The sequence below is a fragment of the Atta colombica genome, unplaced genomic scaffold (genome assembly GCF_001594045.1).
Source record: "Atta colombica isolate Treedump-2 unplaced genomic scaffold, Acol1.0 scaffold176, whole genome shotgun sequence".
In the NCBI taxonomy this organism is placed as follows: domain Eukaryota; kingdom Metazoa; phylum Arthropoda; class Insecta; order Hymenoptera; family Formicidae; genus Atta; species Atta colombica.
The window spans coordinates 113,659-132,469 of record NW_017259267.1 but is presented as its reverse complement, the minus strand read 5'-3'; the positions used below and the strand labels follow the sequence as shown (position 1 = coordinate 132,469).

At 34.2% G+C, this 18,811-nt stretch overlaps 1 long non-coding RNA gene across 1 annotated transcript in view; it reads left to right on the top strand.

Annotated features, from left to right (window-relative positions):
* Window positions 1-18,811, top strand: part of LOC108686358 — a 156,976-nt gene that overhangs the window by 55,935 nt on the left and 82,230 nt on the right. The window contains exon 2 of the long non-coding RNA XR_001931699.1: window positions 6,608-6,684. This is a non-coding gene — a long non-coding RNA (uncharacterized LOC108686358). The remainder of the gene's footprint in view (window positions 1-6,607; window positions 6,685-18,811) is intronic.

Below are 18,811 nucleotides of genomic sequence, written 5' to 3'. Positions count from 1 at the left end.
TATATATATATATATATACATACAGGGTGTTTGGAAATTAATGATAAGTTTTTCGCACAAGGACAGAATAGACTAAACTAAGAAGAAAAGTATTCATTTTGCAATTTTCGTAATAGTTAACAAGATATCAATTGCTAAAAATTGCCGAAAATTGAGTCTTCAATAATTTTTTACTCAAATTACTATCAACTTTACAAAAAAAATTGCAAGAGACGAAAATTGTTTATTTTCTTCTCATAGAACTCTAAGAATTTTTTTTAGAATTTTTTACCGTATTTTCTCATGTTGGTAAAAATGAGAGAAAATGCAGTGCTAAAAAGTTGATAAAAAATTCTGAAAAAATTTGTAAAGTTCTATGAAAAGAAAATAAACGATTTTTGTCCATTCTGCTATTGTGCGAAAACCTTATCATTAATTTCCAAACACTCTGTATAGTAAAATATACATTGTGTATTCTTGATGTGCATTCGTGAGATCAAATTAGATCAGAATGTCTAAATGAAAAAAGACGCGGAAGTTTGGTTTATCACATTGTTTACGAAAGCTTCTAATCAGAGAACCGAAATAAATCCCGTAAAAAACTTTTATCACTGCAATGCTGTAAGGTGATACCGTTGAAAGATTACCAAGTACGGTTAAATCGTTTTCTGATTTAATTAAATGTTCTACAAAGCGAATAATTTCTTCTTTCTGCAAATCGAAACTCGCAAGCGACTTTATAAAATTCTAGTAGTAAATCAAATCGGTTCTGGCGTAAAATCGCGCGTACGAGGATCGATCTGATGGCCTGTACCGCACCGTCACGCTCTCATGCCATTCCTATAGTACACTTTTTATTTAGGGACAATTTGCACATATTGCCGGCTATATCACAAGAGCTTTATGGCCAGCAAAAATTTTTACTATGTAGGCGGAAGTTGAGAATGAAGCACAGCCTCTGGTCGTGTTCCGTTTGTACAGCCCGCGTTATATACAAAAAAAAGAATTTTCCGTGAATGTTCTGTGTAAAGTTAATTGAGTTTGTATCGTTCTTTGCTTTTTTTCAATACAGCGACTGCCGCTATCATTGCGTTAGTTCTGAAGCGTGCTACATAACACATGTCCATTAAACGGTAGAAAATTGATTTGATGCGCCCAAAAATTCATTGCGGATTACGCGAAGCAAAAAAGTATCATATTTTCGTGTTATTTGAATTCGACACTATAATAATATTTTGCAGTATTTTTTTATTTTATCTACAGCTGTCATCGATAAAAAGTTTTGTATTGTATCGAAACTTCCCAATATGTCGTCAATTAGTACATAAAAGATAACAAATAAACATTCGTTATTTTTCCATAAAGTTCTAAAGTTTCTCTCATTTTAGAAGAGATCAGATTTAGTTCATCGAATTTAATTCACACGATAAATGCGATAAGTGAAAATGAGGAGCAACTACATACGAATTCTAATTCATAAAATGCAATCCATTAAAAAAAAATCTAAAACGATTTTTAGATGCGCATTCGTCTGTCCTGTAAAAATATAAAAAATGTTTACAATGTATTGCACGTCATAAATGCTTGATAGTATAAAAACATTGCAGTATCTGGTAACGATGCAATTAGATCCACGATAAAACTTGTTTCTATTGCAGATAAATATTCCATGTGTATCCAGAAATATTTGGAAATATTTGGATTTAATCGGAGAAAATAAATTTAGCAATAAACAAATTATACGTTCGCATGAATGATATTATCTGTTTTTCACGGAGTTTCCTTATTGATTACGGAAGGCGAAGCGATACTGGAAACCGAGAAGGAAGCTTCTCTAATCGAACTTCCCGAGTTCGTTCGGGACGCGATTAAGATCGCGTATCGTATCTACCGGTCGTCAAAGATCGAACTTTCAGCGACGCTACTCGATTCGTGCCCCTTGATTCGTTAATTCCATTTCAGCGCTCGCGTCGACGTTGATAGAAAAAAAAAAGAAGGAAAGAAATCGCCGAACCGAGGGAACGACTTGGAAACTTCACTGCAAACTCAATCTTCGGGATTACCAATACTCGGTCTCATTCATATAAACTTATCCTCTTGCTCTTCCGGCGGGAATGGCCCGCCGTATGTATATAACTATATAACTCTACAGCATATATTCTATTTTTCCTCTTTTTTTTCAGTGTTTCTTTTTCTTCTCGCGGTCAGATTTCGCGGGGATAAATTACTTCCCGAGGATTATTCGACGTCATGATGCTCTTACGATTCGTAGATTTCGTGCGCGCGTTAACGTCTGACTGAAATAAAATCGCGATACCTGAGATTTTCTTGTCAGCCAAGCAGCGCACTAACATACGCGTAAAGGAACTGCAAAGAGGAAATGCCGGCATCTAGTTCCACCGCTGAGCGCTTCTCATGCGCTTTCCATTCTTCCTCGTTTTCTGTCCGCATGGCTTATCGATCCGACCTTATTTATATGGCGCATGCCCGATCGCGCAAATATAGCGTCGTTGGGACAGAATGAATTTTGCCTAAATCGTAAAATCGATAGCCATCAAGGCTTTTAGGACACTGAAGAGCGCTGCGATGGCGAAAGTATGATGAAGTGGGATAAGAATATTGTATATCATGTCATATTCTATTATATTTATTGCTCCTCCAATTAATTTTGAGGAAACTTTTCCTTAACTAAAATTTGATTAGATTCTCGCATCTTTATAGCATACGTAATGTACATAGATGTTCGATTTTATTTTATAAATTTCGTAAACTATCTTTAGAAGGAAGATGAAAAAAATAGAAAGGTAGCTTAATTTACACCATTTTGATGTAAAGAAGATAAAAGAAGCCAGTGATTTATTTTGTAATATAATTGATTTTATAAATTTTTTAAATTCGTGGTATATACATATTTATAGATTATAGTATATTAAAAAAAAAAATAATTATATTAGAAAAAAATAACTATTCAAAAAAAATAACATTAAGAAGTCAGCATTATAGAACTGATAAAAGCGTATAGGAAAAGTGAAAAAGAGTATGGAAATAACTACATATAATAATAATACGCATTCGCTTATGTATAATAAAAGACTTAATTTTAACTAAAACGAACGTTACTGGAGCGAATTCTTCAAATACTTCAAATAGGGCAAAAAGTACTTTGCTTAGGTACGCGAACTTGTTAGCAATGCGTTTCAAACCTTATCGCAACTCGCTCCCGGGAAAGAAGGGTAGAAAGAGAAGGAGGAGAGAGCTGTTCTCGGTTTTACCTGTTCCAGTTATAGAAGAACTGGGATTTTGCTAGCATGTATCCAGGCCAGTCAACGGAGACCGACTTTACGAGTAGGAACTTTCAATAAGATCCGCGGTCCTCCTCGAAACGTTGCCGAACCTGCTTCACGTATAGTGAATCCAAATCGTGACGTCGGTATGCTCATTCGCATGGAAACTTACATGATCGTCGAATCGAATTCCGAATTCTTTATCCCGTCCGTAACCGTTGTCTGTGTCTCCGGCCTCCTCCAAAATCCAGTCCTTCACTTCAATCTGTAACCTCAACCTTCTTCCTTTATATCGGCGGAAGTCACGCTTTGCCATAGCAAAGATTTATGAATATTCCCTTCTTCTTCTCTTTCTCTCTCTTTTTCTCTCGGTACATGTCGATTCACTTTTTCTGCTTAAAGTTCCATACGCAACGTTCTAAAATAAGTTCCGCCAATTCAAATTTCAATCCAGAGTATTTTTTTTTGGACCGAATACGTTTTGAAGTTCTCAAAAGTCATCTTTGTTCTTCATAAGATTTCATTGCACTTTCCACTTGACTTCCCGCTTGATATTGGGAAAATATCGTAAGAAAGTGCATTCTCGCCCAATTCGATTTTCTTCGGTTTTTTAGCTATAATTCTGTGTGATATGTGATATCGTTAATAGAGTTGAAATAAATTTTATAATAACTTTTAAAATAAGTAAAGCAAAATAATAAATAAAGAACTACTGCTGAATTTCTACAAGATCAAAAATTTTAATGAGTTATTTGGAGAGAGTCGCTAATTATAACTCTTGAAACACAAATAAATGTAATAATCTTTAAGCTGTAAAATATTGGCCAATGTAAGTCGAATTTGAGAAGAATAATCAACTATGATTAAATTGATTTCTTACAGCTTAAGACTTACTACATCTATTTTTTGTTGTGTTTAATGTAGGACTAAAAGGTATTGATTAATTTTATGTGAATCAAACTGGACCCGTTGGATTACTATATAATTCAACTCAATTATTGATTTTTTAAAATTAGAATTCCTCGTTTTGATATCGATTCTATTTTACTTCAGTTAACAGTACATTTGAAACAGTAAATTTGGAATTACCGCAATGCTTAATTGATCCACGGAAAAAATGATTTGAAGTATTTGAAAATTTACATATTATGAAAATATATAACTTTTATTATTGATTATCAAAATAATTGTATAAGACGTTCTTCAAATTGGTTGCTAGAATATCAAAACTTTTTGCATTGTTCATCATGTTTATTACCTACATATTATAATTACTGGTTCAACAAAATATTTTTTAGATTTGCATCTAGCTAAATATTTAGATGCTTCAGCAAAAACATGTATGTGTATTTATTTTGACTGATTTTTTTACATTATATATATATTTTATTCTCAGTTTATTCGTACTATCTATCGTTTGCACTGTCAAATATATTATGCGATTCTGTTTATTATAAGTTTGTTTATTTTTATAATATTTGGCGTGTGCAACATAGCTGGTTCTGTTTTGTTGCACGAATATAATGCGTTATCATTTATAACGCATGCGTTTTCTAATTGAAAGATTGTTAATTTGAATATTGAATGTTTATTGTTCATGAATATTTTATTATATCCTGTGTCTTGAAATTAAATATATTGCCATTATATACACTTATCGTTTTTCTCGTGCTACATTTACTTTTTACTAATTCTAATACACGCACGCATGCATGCAAAAGCAAAATAAATTAACATCTTAAAAACTACTACCATTATTTAATCGAATAGATGAAAAAATATAAAAATATAAATATATATTGAATATAAATTGAATAATAAATTGAATAAATGGTCAGAAAATCTTATCAATTTTCTTTAATATCATAATCTTTGTCATTTAAAAACTTTTTGTTCTACAAGTCGTATAAATGTATAAGCTAGAATTTATTTATTATGATTTTCTGATAAATCCGATATTTTATAATCTTATTTAAATCCTCAATTGTCTTTTGCTTTATAATCATATTCTTTTTTATTTGAGTGCTGTAGATTTGGATTTTTAAATCAATTACAACTGTACAAAAATAATGTGATAAACTTATTTAAAAATTATATTATAACCATAAATTAGTTTACTGATGTTATTTAAATTATTTAGTTACATTTTCTTGATACAAATCTTTAATACAAAATATGTTATACATTTTAATAAAAATATGTTATACATTTTAACGATGTACTTTTTATTAGATATGTATAATATGTATGTATGTAACTTGTATTTTTCATTCGCAAGAATTTTTTCTCCTAATACTGTAAATTTTTTTGATAAGAAAAAAATTATGATTATTAATTATGATATCAATTTCCATTTAGCGTTATCGATAGTGAAATTATTATTTATGGAGCTTTAAAAAATGATGAGCTTGAGGCATTAATTTGTTCTGGATCAGCGCAGACATAATTTTGCTATAACAATGCCGGCACGTACGATATTCATAAGCGCATTTTAATCCATCTCGCTATTAAGTACTAATTAGCTGTTGTGGGCTCTTTTATTATTTAATTACAAAATTTAATACGATTATATCTTGCGTCCGCCATTATTATGTACAGTGTCCAGTTTTTTCACTTATAAACTGTGTTTGTATGAAAATATACACTATTTAGACATTACATTTGTCATTCTTGCTTTGTTTAATTATGACAAATAAATGTTACGGAAATTTCCATATTTTTTAGCGTTTTTGTATGACGTAGAAAGCACCTTCGAACGAATTTGCTTTTTCTCATAATTTAAAGCGAGAAGATATTTCGCATGTTTTATGAATGAATCATGTGCTGATCGATCATACCTGAAGAAAGAAAGACTAGTATTGTTCAAGTGTTTCCTAGACTAACGAAAATCTCGTATCTGCTAGAATTTATTAATATTTCTTCGCTTTCAAGATCTAAAATTATACTAGCCATTTTTGATCGGACATATTTCATATTCAGATATTCATGTGTCATGATTCGGACTATGTCCGACGGTTTGGAAAATATTATAGAATTATGTTTAAATGGTATATGTGAAAGATTAAACACAAGATGAAAGGCAAACAATAGCCATATTATAATGTATTAAATTAATAAAAATAAAATATTCAATTTTACAATTAATAAGAATAAAATATTCAATTTTAATTAATAATTATAATGTGTATAATATCTAGATATTTAAAACATGGTTGATTAAAAATGCCAGCGATAAATTATGGCAATTAGATAGACGTAAATTATATTATAAATCAATATTAGAAATGTTATCTATGTATATTTCGTTAATGTACAAACTGATGATATTGATCTTTTTGTTTCAGATTAAACATAGTGCTATTTGCGATCCAGAGTATTTATATTAGCCTGGAAGCATTAATCATCCCAACATCTCGCCGTCGTAAGTGTGCATTTTGTATGTTTGTAACAATCGCTAACAATCAATACAATATGAAATTAAATTAACTTTTGAGTTGGGACCGTGTAATCGCATGCATGGAAAGAATAATTTTCTTGAAGTATCTAAAAGTTTAGTTATAGATTTGAAAATAATTTTGTTAGATTATCATAAATTATATAGAAAACTCAAACATCATGATTAGTATTTTAACACTCCAATCAGTTTGTGCGTCACGTAATTATTTTGATAGTTTAACGAAATTTATTTTGGATCTATATTTAGCTTCTTTAGATGCCTGAGCAAAATTGTTTTTTTCATGCCTGCGCACGGTACATGTACTTGTCTTTTTTTAATTCAAATTTCTTATTAAAGCATCACATACGATGACGTGGCTCCGGTGTAATTTTACGCCGCTGATTCACGATAACACATCGACATTTCGACTATGTGCTAACAGAAACGAAAGCTGATATCATCGATCCGTTACCTAGAAATTTACCTACCAGCTCGTTATCGGTTATTATCGTATGAAGCGAGTACTCGACGCATGATAAATCAATGACTCGCTCACCTAGATAAGACTCAGCGTATCGGTTACTCCATATATTTGATTCAGCACTCTTATCGCTGTTCCACCACGGATATTGCCACATACGGCGATTAGATGTTGGTCTTGCGTCGTGTTGGTCTCGCGTTCGAAACATTCGTATTGTGAAATATGAGATAGAATGATAATTTTCAACACAGGGAATGGTAAAATCATAGTTGACCAAACGTATGAAAACTATTGCATGTGGTATCCTATTTCCGAGAAATTTTACGTCCATATTTTGGTCAATAATAATAAATCGTGCGCAATCGTGCTGGTGGAATATATTATATATACTATAAAAATTTTGATTGTAATACACGAACCGAATATTTATCTGCTCACTTATTTGACCACGCTTCGCAGATATATCAGATTTAACCAGATTTTGTCACCGAGATGACATTTTGCCGACTGTAAAAAAGCTCGTGCCGAACTCGCGTGCGTATTTTCAGTTTTGCGCCGAGCACGAGAACACCGTTCGAGAGAATACGTATTTCGATTGTTACATTCGCAACAATGTATACCTGGGCGAACTCGGTTATGACACGTACTCGTATTTGTCGTATTTAAAAAAAGATTGATCGAGATCGAGCTCTGCTGAAAGTACCATTTTGTATCAAAATTTCTATAATCGCGTATATGGAGTACATTCTTCTTTTTTTCTTAGGTAAAATTGCTAGTTAATATGACGAGAAAATCCACTGTGGGCGCATTCAAATTTTTACTATTTTTAATAAGTACTTCCCTGATATCATATTATTCTTATTGAATAAGTGATTAATGACGGACAACAAGGATAAAGTGATGCTGGAGCACTACTGCACTATTATGGAAAGAACGATTTTACTGTAGGTATATCTACAAATAGCCATATAAATGTGAAAATAAATTTTATTTTAGGCCATCAAAATAATAGAACGCTCAAATACTGACTGCTAGAATATCAAATTTCTTTGCAGCATTTCTAATCATGTTTGAGTTTTCTACAAATATTTTAATGGTCCAATAAAATGATTTTTAGATCTGTATCTAAATTTTTGAATGTTTTAACATTTTTTCCGTGAAAATCTGAACAGAACCAAAATAAAATTTCAGTCATCCAAAGTCTAGAATTATATTTGTGTCATTGTTTCTTTGATTACGTCTCATGAAGTGCCCGAACGTATATTTCAACGTACTTATATTAGATTCGGTTGCTACTGTATCGTGAAAATAACAATAATGATATCAAGTATATAAATCAGTTTCAAGTAGATATTTCAATTTCTAAAGTAAGCAAGCAATTTGTTCTACCATATTCGGTATTGTCAAATAGAGTAGAGATTTGACTGATGACAATGATACTAATTCGCAGTTGACATCAATTAGGGAAATATTCGATTGACGTTAGTCGTGCCGTCTTTTCTGAGAAGTATAGAAATTTCCGACGCAGTGACATGAGAACGCGATAACATACGTTCATTCGTAAATGCGCATATGTATCATATTTAGCGTTAAATGTGGATACGCTGTATGAATACCTAAATATCCTTTACTCATTTATCTTTATGTTCCCAATACAGAAAACTCGTACAGATTTCGCGGGCTTTGTAGGAACTGTCGGCATGTCACGCGGCAAATTGTTTAAAATTCTGCGCTCGGATGGGCACTGCTGAATTCAAAAGGCCACTGCTGTAAATTGCCCGGACGCACGCAACCCGTGTACGGGCGACCAGTTGTCGGTCGCCCTGTATGTCCAGAAAATATCGCCACTCCGGAATATTTTGGAATTGCGTACTCGCGCACGAGACGAGATGAGAGACCGACGCGATGGGACGAGTCCCCGGGCTTGCTCGTTCCAGTTGTCGTCGACGCGCGCTGGTTGCAGCAATTCGACGTATCCTGAAACTCGACTGTCCAAATTTTACCACCACGGCCGCGCCCGGAATGCATGCTCTCGAGTTGTGCCTTCGGCTGGAAGACTCACATCATGTATCAGAGGCCGTGCTTTGTGTACATAATGTAATTTGCAGGACAAATTCACATCTCAAACGGATGGATATAGGACGGATACAGATGCAATTTCACATTGCTGTTCCATGTCTGAAATCCGGGTACGTTTGGAGTTAATTAATTCATATGACACTCTGGACATTCGATGGATTTGTTTCATCGAATCTATACCTTTGTTGATTATCGCGAAATCGGATTATTATCGATGTTTGTCTCATTTTCTTGGATAATGCAACATTCGTGGTTGATAATTTATGATGATTCATGCTGCATAAGCTTCTAATAGACTTAACATTGTGCCATAGATATAAAGCGGATTTAGGACGAGTTTAAAGTCTGAAAAGGTATTCAACGCAAAGCCAGAATCCCACGGGATTTAATACTAGCGCGCCGGTTGATTACTTTCTCAGACATTCTTAAAGTCTTTCTGTGCTGTGGCGCAAACTTAACTTTATTATCAAATATGGCCAAGGAATAAAATCAAAGCTAGTGGTATGTTGATATAACAAATTTGGTTTGAAGCTTGAGTAATAATACAACATATTGAATAATACAACATATTGATGTTTTCCTGGTTCATTTCTCAGACTCATTTCTCACACTCAAGTTCTTCTTTGCTGTGACGCAAACTTAACTTCATTATACGGAAAGAACAATTTTGCTATTTTGCTAAAATACTTTAAAATTTATTAAATACAGATTTGGAAATAATTTTATTAGACGATAAAAATATTTATACATAGAAAACTTAAACAATGCTGTACAAAATTTTGATATTCAGTTTGAATGTTTTTCATTGGTGAGTGGTACGAGATTATCATCGTGCATGACCATGCATGATTTTTCCTGCCAAAGGGGTCGGACACTTCAAATATTATTTAGAGTATAATCTTATAATGATCATATATCATCGGATTTTCGATGGCAAACAAGATGCTTCGCGGACATCAGATCGGACTTTGGCATTGTGATCTAACGATGATTATTTCACCTAGCGCGGTGAACAAACTTGATCTTCACTGCGGTGAAGATTAGGCGAATCGCGGCGTCTGTGATCCTTTTGTCGCGTTTGTCGCAAGTTGCCGATCCGCCGTCGCTCCTGATTGGTCGAAATCTATCAATCGTAGACGAATATGAAAAGGATCGAATCGCACGAAATTTGGAGAAGTCAATATTTCGAGAGAACGCGAAGAGGTAGCAAGTCTATCGATCGAGCGCGAATCCGTACGATTTTGAGGTGCTGAAGTTAGTTAAGTCAGTCTGATCTTAGTGTCCGCAAGTATTACTCTCGTGATTCAGGGTTTTTCCCTAGGCGTCATCACGAGGTTATCGTGAACCAGGACTTTAGCTCCCAGGCGTATGCGCGAAAGTGTCCGAACAGGCGACTTAGGGTAACAATCCCTAGGCGCAGTCGAAATAGTGTTAACAGTAACTAATAGTGATAAATAACTGAGAAATTGTACGATAAACAGAACAGTGTACATAAATAAATAAACAGTTTTTTTCAAATCGAAACCAACATTGTGATATTAGTAGTTATCACATTGACTAGGTGAACATTCATAATTGTTTTGTTGATCCAACAAAATTTTCAGATGTATATTTAATTAAATTTTTCGATATTTCAGCAAAACCGTTCTTTTCATGTATCAAATATGGCCATTAAAAAATTAAATCTAAAGTTAGTGATATTTTGTTGTAACAAATTTCATTCAAAACTCGAGTAATAATAATACATATCCATGTTCTCTTGTTATAATAACCATACATATCAATAATAATTTCATCAATTAAGTTTAACGTTATTATTGTACATTCGAAATATATATATATACATATATAGTATACAACGCAATATAATAATTTTGAACAATATAATCAGAATGCGATGCGCGCGAGAATTACAGCGTACGTTACATGCGAGAAATTTATATTCTAAGATTAATTGGAGATAACTTTGTGCCAGTAAAACAATTTCAGCACTGGGATTCTATAACTCTTAACGATAATGTCATTATATAGTTACTACATAGCTTTTTTATTATTTATGTATTATATAATACTTGTACAACGATAATGTAATAATATTAACTTTAACACTTGTTAAGAATTACAGAATTTTAGTCCTTGAAATAGATCCTTGCAGCTAAATATAAGTCCGTATTTCGCAAATTGATTATTATTCTAACTTTTCGAGATTTCCCATACTTTGATCTCTATTTTGCTTAACTATTACACTAAGAGAAAAATGATATTTGTGCTTGTAATTCCATGAAAAATAAATTAATTAATAATAAATTAAGAATAAATTAATTATAGTTAGGGACACCATTTTTATAGTTATTATTGCTCTAATATTAGTAATAATAATTATATTTTTAATACTACATAGAAAAATATATTTATAAGATATATGATATCAAAGATGAAACTATAAATTATAGTTATTTGCTGTTATATATTTTCTGAATGTAGAACTATAAATATAATTATTATTACTATCATTTTAGCAGTAATAACTGTAGAAATGGAATCTTTAATGATTTTACTATGCAATTATAGTTACAAATACCAAGAAGACTTCTCCCAATGTAACGAGATGTTCGGTTATTATTCGGGAGAAGATTATTCCGCAAGTTTCAATCTAGATAGAGATCAACGAATTCATGAATAAGCGGAAAGTGCGGGCAAACTGAACACACAACTTATAAAATAATGGGCGTACGGACGCATGAAGTCGTGGTGCCGATTTCGAAAGAGTCGTCGGGACGACACATCGTATCCCCTCGGAATACCCGGCTGCAACAAATCGCCTAATCAGGTGGATATATGACGGATGGAGAGGTGAAATTGGTTCCTGGCCGCGAGTAAATCTCACGTGTGTCAAGATGGTAGAAGGGTGATGGGGGAAAATCCGGGAGAAAGAAGGACGCCAGATCGATTTCCTGCGGGATTTATGCCACTATTTTTTATCCGACCAGTTCGCGAAGACGTCGTACACTGCGTTACGGTGCCGGGGATACTGTCTCTCGTCGTGCCGTTTTTCAGAGCTTGCGTCTCCGTTTCACTGCGCTTTTGGCACGCGGCTCGAATACTCCACGACATTAATGCGACGGAGAACATTGTCGAAAGTTTTAATCAATCCGCTCCGATGACTCTTGGAATTCGGCCACGCGTACAATTCCGAAACGAAACTTTGCTGCCCGAAATGGACTTTGCTGTGCGAATTAAAAAATGGCTGATTGAGTTGCCAGCGTTTGCAGCCGTACACTAGCCTTTGTATGCGCGGCTCATTTTAACGGGCACCGTATTTCCAACGTCAGCGTGCGCGCGAATGAAGGTTGATGCAATTAACCTTCGTGCATAAGATCGCGTGAGTTTTTAATGTGATTCTCATGCTACGCGTTAGTTTCCCCATTGAAGTTACGGTGGTTTTCACCCTGCCGCGCAACATTCCGAGGCACGCATTAGTCGAGAAAACTTTACTTTATACTTGCTCGGTCGTTTTATTCTCTCGACACAGTCGCAGTTTTATTGTAGTATTAGAGAAAATTTTGAGTTACGGTACTTCTTTATTCACATATTTGCTCTTTAAACTTTGCTTCTGCATATATCTATAATAATCTTTTTAGCATTTTTTTATTCGTCTATTGACCCAGTATTAAGATAAAATTTAAATTATTCTTACACGTATTTTGATGAAATACCTAAAAATTCAAGCAAATACAGAATTACAAATAATTTTGTTAAACCGTCAAAATAATTATGCAGAAAATTCAAGCAATGCCGCAATAAGCATTTTACATTCAAAAGCAATTTGATAAAAGCAACAATCTTGTAATTAGCTTAAACATCCTATGTATAATAATTATTCCGATAATCCAATAAAATCATTTGTAAATGTTTTCAATTATTTTAAAGTACTTAGCACTTCTAAATATACTTCTAAAAATACTTCTGTTCTTTTCCTATAGATTGAGATTTAAAAATAAACGCTGAAAAATTACTTTCTACGTTGGAGCTGTTGGATTTATCTTAACATGTGCATTTTTCCTCTGAAAAGTTCGAACACATTCGCTCGAATACACTCGATATTCGCGACAATTGGTTTTCCTTCGTTTCTCGTCCGTGGTAATCGGGTTTACGTAGCGAACGTAGTTATCCCGATAACGTTGTATAATAATCGGAACGGTCGATGGTGTTACATAATATGACTGGATCGAGGACGATTAATGAACGGCAAGTCGGTGTCGCATGTTCAGATATAATTTCGGCTTGAAATCGCGAGCGGAAACGGTGCTAACAGAGGAAATGCTCTCCACGAAAGCGCGGAGGACGCGATTTATCACTCATCGATGAAAACGGCCGTATGACGGTACGATGTCGCGATGCCGTAATTGCGTGCATAATCAGTAGATCCCCCGTGGCTACAAACGATCGCCGCTGTGAATCATCGATCGTACGCATCCTCATTTTCCGCACGATTTTAGATTACCATTCGGTGGAGTTTACGGTCCGTCAATAACTGCGGACGGTGATATTGGAAATTCTCGGTGACGAACGTTATTGCGCCATCGCTCGCTGTTCACCACTTCACCCCTTGCCGTTACTCCGCACCATCAGGATGCTTCGTTTTCCTTGTCTCTCGTTCTTGTCCCTGCCGTTCTCGCTCACTTTCGTCGCGCTCGAGATATCGGACTCGAAGTGTCTTCAATGCAGAAGTTCACGATACTTTATCGGGGTCCCACGTAAATTCCTCTTTACAATTTGATATACACTCTCTTGTATTGCGCTTAAGTAGCATTACCTGCCGCTAGTGCTGCTGCTATCCCTCGTGCTGCTTGAGATCCGTACTCTTTTCGCTTCCTCGTTTTTTTCTTTTCTTCATTTTTTTTTCCGGTTTCGTGGCCGTTGCTGCAAGTTTATGATTCGTACTTGCAACGAAAAAATCGCGTTATCTCGGAGAACATGAGTGAAATCCCGCCAACGTGATTCTTTTTCCTTCGCGGAGATTACAGCGAGTCACTCTTATGCGCGAACGTGCGACATACATTAATCTTCATGGAACGATATACTGCACTGAAGGAAAAGATCAAAGGTTAAAAAAATTGTTTGCTCATCCTGGAAGGGAACAAACTTTTCTCTCTTGTCACACATACATACATGGCGTTAATGATTTTAAAGTGCCGGAGAACGTGCACCGAACACATAAAATTGTGAATGTCGATAACAGGATCGTGCGCTGTGTCACATAAATGTGTGACACAGTTTAGTTATGTATTTCTATTTTTCATATATCGTTAAAAATATTGATATTTTTAGTATTTCCAATATTCTATTTTTTAATGAATAGTCATATTTTTTATCAGTTAATAAATTTTTCTGCATTATTTTTATTACTACCATATATTTTAATGAAAATCGACGGTTTCGAGATACCGACGCTATGTTGAAAAATTGAGATTTCAACCCGAAATGTATGATCCTTAAATACCAAGCTCTTTTCTCACTAGGCGGCTGCTCTTAACGCTTGCAACGGGTACTTGATAAAGCACCTATGTATTTTACCCTAACACGTGTATCGACTTTCGCGCGAGATAATGGAGAATGGAAGTCGAGAAACAACGGCGAACGTTTTCGAACGTAACCGTTTCATTTAATTGCCTCCATTTCGTTTAACGATCGATACGAGTCAGTGTGATGTTTTGAGTGGCTACTCACAGCTGGCTCCTCAGCGAAATTGTTTTCGTGGCATAAATTGTAATGACTATTATCTAATCGCTGATATTAATGGACGAACAGCAATGACCTTTTTCTCGCTATATGTTCGCGAATGAAAAAATCGTTTTAAAAAAGTGTCTTAGAGATTGTGGGCGTATTTAGGGGGAATTTGTGGAGTTCAAAAATTCTTTCGAAATTTTTTATTTATTTATTTATTTTTTATTTTTAATTATAAAAAATACAATTTCACTGTTGTTTAAATATTTTTTGCTGTCACATAAAAATGTTTTTCTTCATTACAACCATGTAATGAAGAATTTGGAACTTTCGTTACATAAAACTTTGACATCCAATATATAATTATCGCAGGATCATTTTTTTGAATTTCGCATCGCATTTTTCGAAAAACAAAATATGCGATGAAATGTTAATGAATATTTTGTTGGATCAAATAAATGTGACACCATCAAAATTGCTGTTTATATGATATAACAGAATTAATAAAAACCCTCTTCAAAAAGAAATTCTGGATACATTCATGCTTGGAATTATAAAATACTTGTGAATAGATTTTTGTAAAGTTTTTCAATACTTAAAAATTTTAATATAGTAGTATAGTAACAAACTTCTGGCTTTTTCTCAAGTTTTGGAGCTGCGCAAGGCCATTACTCGTCGTAAAATTTTAATTTTGTGTATTACCGCGTTTTAGCTAAATAACTCTCATTTTCATTAATAACTTCTGCATAACTTGGTTGGAACTTCTGTTTAAGTTCTTTATTATTACAGTCAGTAAACTCTATTCGATTATACGTGATGCGCGCGCGGTTGCTGTTGTTAACTTCCGAGAACATTAATCGATTTCGTCTCCGCTTTAACTCGTCTACTAGGTACTTTATCTCTACATAACCATTGCTTATCATCGGACATAACGACTTATTCCTCGAAGGCTCATCGACGTCCATACATCTTGTTATCGTCGAACCCATTGGGATTACCTGTCATCTGCGGAATCGATTCGCGTATCGATGACGATGCAATGTTTATATTATAACTAGTAATACTTGAAGATGATATCCTTTGTAAATGATGCGCTCTATTGCATCGCCAAATATCTATATAAGCCAAGCCGATTCTTCGCTTTCTATTTTTTACTAGTATGATATTGTTTCCATTTATGATGAGCAAAGAATGTTAGCAAGTTTTCTTTGATAATTTTGCATGTGAGCACTTTTACGTACTTTTATGATGAGAGAAAAACGAATCAGCAAAGAAATACTGGGAATCCGGTTCTCTTTTTCAAACCTTTCTATTCAAGATTTATCAGATATATCTTTTGAGTCATGTATGATTTGTTATAAAACTAGGTTTTGAATTATAATTTAAATATCTCTGTGGAGCTTCATTTGCGCATTAAATTTACTTTAAAAACGATATGATAAATTTTATGCGGGCGGAGTGCATTTATGTGACAGTCGACTAAAAGAGACCGTTTTACAGCGATATTGCACGGATTAAAGTTTCTCATATTCCGCGCTATTATGCAAAACTGCTCTTATGTTTCTTCTGTCAAGTTAATTGAAGAGATAGCAGTGTCTATAAAACAATATCACAGTACTTCTTATTAAAGTAACTGTTTTGTTAGACATTTATCGTAAAAGTGAGAGCCGCCGATTGTTTTGTTTTACAAGAGGAAGAATAATGTTCGAAATCTGAGTTGAGACCCAATTATTTGTAAAATAACGTAAGAGAAATGTTAAAATACTTAAAATTGAAATAGAATGCCGAGAACACGGTTAACGAGATCTTTCAAATTGGATGTCTGTTTCTTTTCAAATAAACAGCTAGTACTTTGCCATGTCTACATTTTATTGCGATCTTCGTAACATACGTCAAGTAGGATATTCGAGGAGCGCGACTTATTACAGATGGATGGAATTTTACTCAAGTTTCGTAGATGCCTGTCCTTCGTTCCTCTGACGCCTGTCGTAAATTTCCCGGTCGCTTGGGATCTTCGTTAGGGATTTGGTGGGGCAACGCGGTTCGAATTTCGAACTGTTCGATGCACCAAATTTCGAAGCGCCAAGACAAAGAACGAAGGTACAAGGCGCATAAATATTGTAATCCAGTCGATATATTGCAACACGACATGCATATTCACATACTTCAAAATCCACTATATGTGAAATAAAGCTTACCAATTGCATATTTCCTAGCTGGGATGGCACAATTCTGATGTAAAATCTTTACTGTAAAGAAAGAAATTTTACGTTTGAACGAGAAAGCTGAGATTTGTCGCTTGTGCCTTTTAATTGCTGGAAGGCGAAAAAAGAGGAATTATCTGGTATTACATACCGGCAGTGAAATTGCGTTCTCTCTCTCTCTCTCTCTCTCTCTCTCTCTCTCTCTCTCTCCGTTAGGCAACTACTGCCATTTAAACTCAGTTTCGGTACATAGTGTCCTATTCAAGTAATAATTTCGCATTCAGGCAATTAGTCGCGCTCTGCTAAAATAATATGCGCAATTAAGTAAGGATGAACCTCTTTAGAGTTGGAGGGACTTTCGTTTAGAAAATAATGTCGACGCAGTGAGATTTATCATTACCTGCGCGACGCGACTACCGCATGCACGAGGTTATTCCAATTACAACATTGTAATTCGCTTATCTTTAACATTTATAGGGTGTCGTAATAATTCACTATTTGTCGTATGTCTACGTACATTAACCTGTGCTTGCGGATACAATAGAATAATACGATGAGCAGCAATAAATAATGGGTCCGTAAACGTAAATAATTTAGAGCGCAATAAGCGCATGCTAGAATAGGCAGACAACAGAAATGTACATTTATCGGAATAATTTATACGTGCATAACGTGATGATATGCTTTATAGTTTGTGTTATAGCGATGTTATACTACGCATCAACCTATAATGCATTGAAAGTTGACATTGCATTGTGTGATTGCGCTTTGGACTAATTTGGCATGATTGACCAATAATTATAAAACTGATTAAGCTCTAATAATCGAATCTTAATCGCTCATATTCGATCATTATAATTCAGTGCGTAATCTGAACGGATTGTAAAATTGTTTGCTTTAGACATCCCTAAATTACTATTTTTTAATTGAATATTATTAGAGACGTAATTGAAGAACTTATTACAAAATAGGTTAACCTATATTTTGTAAAAAAAAAAACAGAAAAAGTAAACTGTAAAGTTAAAGTGAGATAGAAAAAAAACATTTATTTGTACGTGCTATAAAAACTTTTAGCACATGTCTGAAAAGTTTACGAGTTGCAGATCGTAAATAAGAAATAAGTATTACGAGAAAAATAAAAATTTTCTGCAGATGGTTACATTACTGACAAATAGAAAAAATATGAATCACTACATAAAATAGCGATAACAATGGATTAACACAACTTTTTTGGGACAAATAGAGGACTCATTCAGTTATGGGTTAGCCCATTATTGCAGCAATTGTTGAATAGCTTAAATCTAACGAAAGTATTTATTTGTTGTATATTATGATTTGTAAATTGCCATTGATACAAATTTAATTATCAGCCGCGATAACTTTTCAAGTGTTCTCTTGTTGATACTCGTCGCACGTGTCGACGTGACGCTTTTCGCGCGATAACAGCTTTTACATAAAGACAATAGCTGATCTTCATCCCAGCGGAGAATCTGTATCTCTCGGTGCGTCGGCGCAAATTGGTTTCCTCGAAGAAGTAATTTTGAGCAGCAAAGTGAACCGATGTCCCCACGGAATAGTACTTAATGAAGTGTACGTGAGGAGAACAAGTCACGACAACGGT